The sequence below is a fragment of the Cucurbita pepo genome, chromosome 10 (assembly GCF_057944985.1).
Source record: "Cucurbita pepo subsp. pepo isolate OVF chromosome 10, ASM5794498v1, whole genome shotgun sequence".
Classification (NCBI taxonomy): Eukaryota; Viridiplantae; Streptophyta; class Magnoliopsida; order Cucurbitales; family Cucurbitaceae; genus Cucurbita; species Cucurbita pepo.
Window position 1 is genome coordinate 16,849,364 of NC_141807.1, and position 8,346 is coordinate 16,857,709.

An 8,346-nucleotide genomic window follows, 5' to 3' on the forward strand; every position below is an offset into this window, starting at 1 on the left:
ACCTCTACTGAAGAAGGGAGACAAAAACAAACCACTAAAGCAACACATGTTTACGCAGAAATATGATCCAGACGGATGAAGAGAAGGGTTGACCACGATAATTTCAAAGAAAATAGAGAGTTATGATAAGTTAAGGTCAGATCAACTTTGAGTTCAAAGCAACAAGAACCAAAGACTGGTGCGAAAATTCTATGGACTAGTCGAAGTTGTCCACAAGATTAGGAAGACATCATATAAGATCCAATTGCTCCTATGGATACAGACTAACCCTGTTGTCCACGTCAGTAACTTGAAACGTTATTATTTCGACCAAGAAAACATCAAGTAAAAGTAGATGGTATGACGTCATGCAAAGAAGAAATTGTTTCAAGAGAAGAAAGTAGGAAAGACACCAACAGAGAAGACTTGAAGAGTTAACAAACCGAGAAGTGATTTTCAACAGCTCCTAGTAGGTTGGAAAAGACTCCTCAATACTGAGATCAGCTAGAAGCGCGTCGCGAGACCTAAAGTCAGCCTCATCCTACAACGTTGAGTTTATGAAGAGCCGATTGATAGAGATATTGACAAATTGTGTAAGGGCATATGTCGCAGTCATGATTGGCCAAGGCGTGTTGCCTGTGGCTGCATGTTAGATGTCTCAGCTATTCAAGTAAACGATTTGTGGTTCATGGTGGCATGATCATTCCAAATCCCTTTTACTTGCTTTCATCTTAGATAGGCCTTTACTATTATTGTTGTGCCAATACGGGGTGTATGATTAGTCCTCAAAATCATATCTACACCCATCAGGACTAAAATGTCCCAAAATGTACTATAGGAGAACGTGACCAGTTGTTGTTTCTTCACTTTTAGCTTATAACATAGCTTTATTTGAAATTGTTTTTAACGTATTTCCTCGCTCACGCTTTCTAAAATATTTCTTCTAAACGTGATTCGAGCATACACTACTATTGTCCGTTCAGTCTAAATTTTGCATGGTTGACTTGTTCATTGGATTAGAACAAATGTCACATAATCATTGTCTCACTACTGCAAGAGTGCGATTGTGACACTTGTCTTCCGTTCAGTTGTGGGTCGCATCTTCTGACTAGTTACGTGAGTTTGGCCTAGAGCATACGTGTAGGTTGAAAAGGAAATGGTTGGATGCGGACTGCGAATAAGGGTTGGGCCACGGAAGGTTTTTTTTTACCACATATAGACTTTGGGCTAGTGAGTCTTAAATTTGGGTTCGTTTGAAAATTTTTTGTTCGTTTTTTAGTTCAAACGAACCCAAATTAAACCTACTAGTTCCTTCTTCCTTGCACGACTCACTCCTATTCTCTGTTCTGTCTCTTCTTGCTCTCTGAAACTTCTTTAAAGGCTATTGTTCACCGATTATTTGGGAGCATCTTCCTTATAAGAATTGTGACCACAGATGACCTATGTAGAAAATTCTTTCTTGATCGCGTAATCGCGTAATCGTCCCTATAAGCAGCTTCATTCTTTCTTGATCTATGAACCGACTTTATGAAAAAACATCAGTCTTTCAGCTGAAAGTGTGACTGTTGGGTATGGATAAGCAGAACCTCTTGGTTTGGGAAAAATCGGAGTTGTTGGCTAAGAAAGCTAAGCAGGCAAGTATAGGACAGACAAAATGCACATACAAATTGATTGACATGATCCCTCTCCCTCTCTCTTTGGCTAGTTGGCTAGTTGCTCGATAATCGAAAAAGCATACCAGGTAGGGAAAGAAAGGCTGCTCGATGTCCTATAAGGCCAACCCTAAACGGTGAGCTCACCAGGCAATGCTATAAGTTCGATAGAAGTCCAAGGTTTCGTCTACTACGGACCAGGAAGCTCTTGGAGGAGCTATCATGAAAGGAGAAATACATTCGATTACGGCAACTAATAGATAGCAAACTTTTTGGTAGAAACTGAATGATCCCTTGGCTTGGTCAAGAAAAGGAAAAGGTAGTCGTACTCCTACCTTTTCCATTGGACGATAGGAATGTTTGAGCTGAAAGATTGAATCACACCTGGTAAGAAAGGCGGGCTTAGCAGGTTTCTCCAAACGTATAAACAAAAAGAGAAAGCAACCGGTCCTAAAGAGTATACCGATACGCATACATTCTCGCATGGAAGAACCTAGCTGAATCGGATCAAACGGTCCTAACCTAGTCCGACTGACCTTCTTTGGCTGGCCCCCGCCCCTTGTAACAAGGTCAACCCGTACGTGCTTTTTCCTTTCGTTTAGCGAGATGGCTTACCAGCTCTTTCGGCTCATAGCACAGTATGAAAAGCGGAATCCTCATCCTGAGTCGAGTCCGCATTGCCATACGAATCGACATCGGCCAAACCAAGACCTCCTATTTTTTCTTTAATGAAAGCGGATCTAACAGTTTCGATAAAACCAACCTCTTTTAAAGAAGAAGTCACTCTGCCTTGATCACCGTGGACATATGCAGCTCCCGCTTTACCCTTGCCTACCGTGAAAAGGAAAGTTCCCTCACGATAGGCCCTTCCAGCTCTCGAACGTCTTTCTATAAATCGAGAGAGGTATAGAATAATACAACAAACCAACAAGACAAGAATGGACTCATAAGATGGGCGGTCAGGGAAGCGATTTCATTTGTGTTATCCGCCAAGGAAATGATCAAGGAATTCTCTATACACGGCTGAGAGATGACCGTATTGTTGCACATCATGAATAAAGTACCGTAGGCAAGCAAAGCTTTTGAAAATGAAAGCGTGTAGAACTCAGATCCACTTTCTCTTCGATTCGTAAACTTCGGATCTTATCTTCCTTTCATCTCCGGGTGACTAAGAGAGAATTTAGGCCTAGCGTGCATCCGATTCTGTCAACAATAAGGTACAGAGCAGATTGATTAAATGGGCTTGAAGTTCCATTATTGTTATGTCGAAGATCTCTACTAGGTTTAGTGCACTTTGGTAGTTGCGAATGTTGTCGTAATCGAATTTCTTTCTCATTCGACATTCTCTCTTACCAAGCACTCATACTCGCCAGGGTTGAGGAGACAGTCCGTGAGCTAATTGGGTTTCAATATTGCGTATACGCGAAAAGAGCTCGCTTTCGACTTTCTCATTCGGTGTTTTGTGCCCGATTCTTGTTCAGGAAAGGGTCTGATCTCTTTCATTAGAGCACATTGATGCCGAAGGAGTCTTCAGAATTGGTGGAGAGGCTATGATGACTTCAGGCTATTCAAATAGCATGACTGATACCACAAAGAAAGAGTATCTACGTCACACTAGTGGAATAGCTTTTTCATAATAATTATCTCGATATATGATACCAAAAATCTGCCTGATGACTGATAAGGTAAGGGGTTTCAAAAGACAAAAGAATGACAATTCTATGTGATAGAAAAGAAGTTTTTCTGTACGCTGTTCGCCTGCCTTCCTGACCACGGATAGGCTATGGGGGCTTTATGGGGCTTTGCACTTAGGCCCCTCAAATGACCTATTTGAGGACCGCGGATAGGCTATGGGGCTTTATGGGGCTTTGCACTTAGGCCCCTCAAATGACCTATTTGAGGACAGCGGATAACATAATGAAAAGTTCCCAGAAAGAATATGTTTCATTCTCCATTCTCATATTCTCTAACTTGAGACATGTTGAATTGTTTTCTCTGAGGCTCATCTTTTGAGAAATGAACACAGGGGCGTTCCGAGAATTGAACTCGGGACCTCTCGCACCCTAAGCGAGAATCATACCACTATACCAAATGCCCTTTCTAAAAAAATGCAACATTTTTAACTCCTACTCAATATTTTTTTTTCTCTCAAGTTTGAAATCTATTTTTTTGAGCGGTTGTTGGACTATAAAAAAAAAAGTTGATGATCTAGTATTTTACTTGTAAGTAAGGCATGTAATATTGAATTGTTTTAATATGCAAGTGTTATCAAATAAACTACAACCCAACAAATGAATCAAACTAATCAGTTTGGGTTGGGTTGGATTTATTCGGCTCAGTTCATCAGTTTGTTTGATTTAATTCTTCTATTTTTCTTCATATGACAAGAAAATGAAGTTGTATTGAATGTACCATAGTTTGATTTATGACAAACTCATATGAAATATAATTGCATTAATAGTACTAAGAGTTGGAGTCTATAAACATTTCATGAACTTAAGTGCAACTCATGCTTCATTAAAGACGAGATAAACTTTAGTTAAGTAACTAGAACTTTAAATTACTTCATGTGGAGCTTCAATTACTCTATGTTAGCTACTATCTTTAGGATTTACTAATTGGACACGAGTTCTTGGCTTTAGGGGGATTGTTTAATGTAATTTTCAACTACAACTTATGTTTTCAAATTTTTAGGTCATAATTTAGGTAGTGGTTGTATATTATGAATGAACACTAGAGTTTCTATCCCGTTCACCACAACTACTCTAGTTTTTGTTTGAAGGCTATAATTGTCATCTATGTTGTATGGCAATAAAGTTTGTTTAGATGAAATTTTAGTTAAAGTTGCATATTTTACTTAAAAAATTTGTTTTTAGCATAATATGAATTTAGTTGCAGAGTTATTAGGAATAAGATGGAGAAAGAAATTTTCTTTAAAATGATAAACAGACCCAAGTTCATATTTGTTGTTGTCTAATTGTGATTTTACAAAAAAGCTTAAGTAATATGAAATATCAAGAATATATCCTACACGTCATTCAAGATGACAATAAATGGAGTTAAATTGAACGCAGTTTTAGTTTCATGTTTAGTAGGTTCAAGATGAAGCATAATTGTATTAATGATATTAAAGAGAAATTCGTGTTTTATTAGAAGAGACCAACTTCATTTAAGGTACTAGGAGTTTAATCTACTTCCATTGTAATTTCAATCACTCCACAATGATTACAAATTTAGGGTTGGCTAATTGGACATTAATTATCAACTTTAGGTTATAATTTAGGTAATAGCCATTATAATGTTAATGAGCATAAGAGTTACAATTCTTCCATGGACCATATGTGTTATAGTTAAATGAATATATATACATTATGTATGTTGAGGTTTGGGTAAAGCACAAAGTAGTAAGGAATACCATTGTCAACTCTAGAGCCACCCACAACTCATGATGGAGACCGATGCAAAATAGTTTAACATCCTTTGGCATCAAGATACAGGAAAGATGAACGCCGTCAACTTGGAAGCTTTACCTGTCTTAAGAGTCACAATGAGAACTCTAATCAAGCTGGAGTTTGGACTAGGCAAATTGTTTATTGATAGTTGAAATGGATGACTTCAATGTCGTGTCAGGAATGAACATCCTGCTGAAACACAAAGTCATTTACATGCCCCTAGCAAAATGTCTAGTAGTAATGGAGTCTAACCCGACGATCATTCAGAAAAACATCCATCAACCAAGAGGGTTGAAAATGATGTCGATACTACAGTTGAGAAAGAATCATAGCCATGATGAATCTATGCTTGCTGCTATTGTTGTAATTGAAAAGGGGAGCTCGAGTGAGCCAACCTCAATAGAAACCTTGTTGCCACTACATGAAACAAACCACTGAAGTAACACATGTTCACACAGAAATATCATCTAGATGGATGAAGAGAAGGGTCAGTCGGAAGCGTCAACCACAATAATTTCAAGAAAAATAAAGAGTTCATATAAGTTAAGTTCAGATAAACTTCGAGTTCAAAGCAACAAGAACCAAAAACTTGTGTGAAAATACTATGGACTAGTTAAAGTTATCCATAAGATTATGAAGACATCATATAGAATCCAATTGCTCTTATGGATGCGGACTAACCTTGTTGTTCACGTTAGTAACTTGAAACGTTATTATTTCGACCAATAAGACATCAAGCAGAAGCAGGTGGTATGACTTCATACAAATAAGAAAAAGTTTCAAGTGAAGAAAGTAGGAAAGACACGAACAGAGAAGACATGAAGACTCAACAAACCGAGAAGTGATTTTCAACAGCACCTAGTAGGTTGGAAGAGACTCATCATTATGAGATCAGATGGAAGCGCATTGAGAGACCTAAAGTCAGCCTCATCCAATAAATTGTGTGGGGGCAGATGTCACAGTCATGATTGCCCAAGTCGTGTTGCTTGTGGTTGCATGTTGCATGTCTTAGCCATTCTTGTAAACGATTTATTGTCCAAGGCGGTTATTTGGGCAATGTTATTGTTTACCGATCATTTGGGAAACACGCCTTGAGCAATCATGATCGTCACAATTGGCTAAGACATTTGTTGTCCATATGTTATTGTTGTCCAAGAGACTTCTCATTCTGAGGTCATGATTGGCTAAGACATTTAAAGAAGTTTTACCTAGGGCAACTTCTATCACAATCCTCTTCTCGCTCTTTGAAACTTCTTTAAATGTTATTGTTCACTCGTTATTTGGGCGCATCTTTCTTAAAAGAATTGTGACGACAGATGACCTAGGTAAAACTTCTATTGGGAGATCAGTGCAATAGAGAATCTGTGTCCCTTTCCTGAAACCTTCAGCGGACAACATAACAAAGAGTTCCTAGAAAAAATATCATAGAACAATTTGAGTAATGCCTTTGAAGTTAGGCTCGAGGCTTTATCTTATCTCCCAAGAATATAGTTCATTCTCTATTCACATAGAAATTCTGCAATAGAAAGTGGTACCCTCATCTTCTCTTACAAAACTTTCTCAAGTCCTCATGGAATGATTTGAAAGTGGTACCCTCATCTTCTTTTATAAGACTACCTCGGCCTTCATGGAATGATTATGTTATGTTGATTCTTAGAGAAGGGAGTAGGAGTAAGAGTAGATGACTGTTTATGGTCCAAGTCCCGAAAAAGTAAGTCTTTATGTCAAGAAAGGAGAGGAATCCTCTTAGTTTCCAAGATTTGAAGAGAATCATACATACACAAATTTCCTTTGTTTGTTTATTTTTGTTGTTTGCTCTGTTCAATTAACATGTTATAAAGACACTCGTAAATTATAATTAAATATAGTTTTTTTTTTCTTTCCAAATATCCATTTGAATTACTTCTTGGTTCAAGGTTTAAAAAACCTATTTCAAATCTTATTATATTGCATGCTTCAATTTGATATAATTGTTGGGGGCATTTTGAGAATCAAACTCGAGACATCTTGCACCCGAAGCAAGAATCATACCACTAGACCAAATGCCTTGTAGTGGATCTATCATTTTTAGTTGCTCGTCCATATCTTTTATGCGCCTCAATATTTGAAATTTATCCACATGTTTTTGTTTCAATTCTAGAAATAGAAATGATATCCATAGAAATACATAATTTTACAATGCAAATAAGAAAAACTCGTGATCAAGTTTTAGATAAAAGTAGCAAACATGTTGAAACTCATAATTTATCCACATATTTTGTTTGGTAATTTTAAACTCATTATTTTTGTTTGTTCATTCCACCTAATTTGTAAAAAAAAAATCATACCACTAGACCAAATGCCCTTATAGTGGATCTATCATTAGTTGTTCGTGTGTATATGTTTTCCGCACCTTAATATATGAAATTTATCCAACCTCAATATATGAAATTTATCCACATATTTTTATGCTTTAGAACCTACTATTATTGTCATGTGAAGTAGCAGCATTGCCACTAGAGCCCATGCATTCCTTTGGAATAGATATGTTAAAAATTAGGCCCATTTGATAACTATTTTGTTTTGTTTTTTTTTTTTTTTAAATTTCAAAATTATGTGTTTTATCCTTTTATAAAAAAAAAATAATAAAAAAAGAAAAGAAAAGAAAACATTTGAATTTTAAGCAAAATTTCACACCAAACTAAGTTTTTGAAAAATATTTTTATTTTTATTTTTTCTTTATTTTAGTTTTCCAAACATAGATTCATTTGGAGTGGCTAGTTTTCAAAACTACTTCTGTGCTACAGTTGAATAATATTTATATTGTAAAATGGGATTAACTTTCTTTAAGTTTATGTAGTTTCTTTTTATTACTATGTTTACTTCTATCTCATGTTACTCCATTTGTATTTACTTAGTTTTATATAAAAGTTCACCGTAATTAATAAATCCATGTGCTTAATACATTCCCTACAAAAATAAACTTGTTTGTATAAGGATAAATTACAATGAATACGCACCATAGAAATCCAAAAAATAAGTAGAAGGTAGAGAATTTCACTCAAACACATAGTGACAAAGTGTGACTGAGAGAATTTCACTCAAACACATAGTGACAAAGTGTGACTGCATGGCTCACATGCAATTCTACCACAAGAATGGCATAAAACTTGCATAGATGATGCTCGGATTTTGAAGGGAAACTTCTCAACTTGAGAGATCAATTTCATCCATCACAAATCTGATTTTTACATAATAATTTGTGGGTATTTATAGTCTCCTAC

General features: G+C 36.4%; 1 non-coding gene across 1 annotated transcript; it reads right to left on the reverse strand.

Moving 5' to 3' along the window:
* Nucleotides 1-3,656: 3,656 nt before the first annotated feature.
* Nucleotides 3,657-3,728, reverse strand: TRNAP-AGG (transfer RNA proline (anticodon AGG)). The gene has a single exon. It is a non-coding gene; the product is annotated as a tRNA-Pro (tRNA).
* Nucleotides 3,729-8,346: the final 4,618 nt, after the last annotated feature.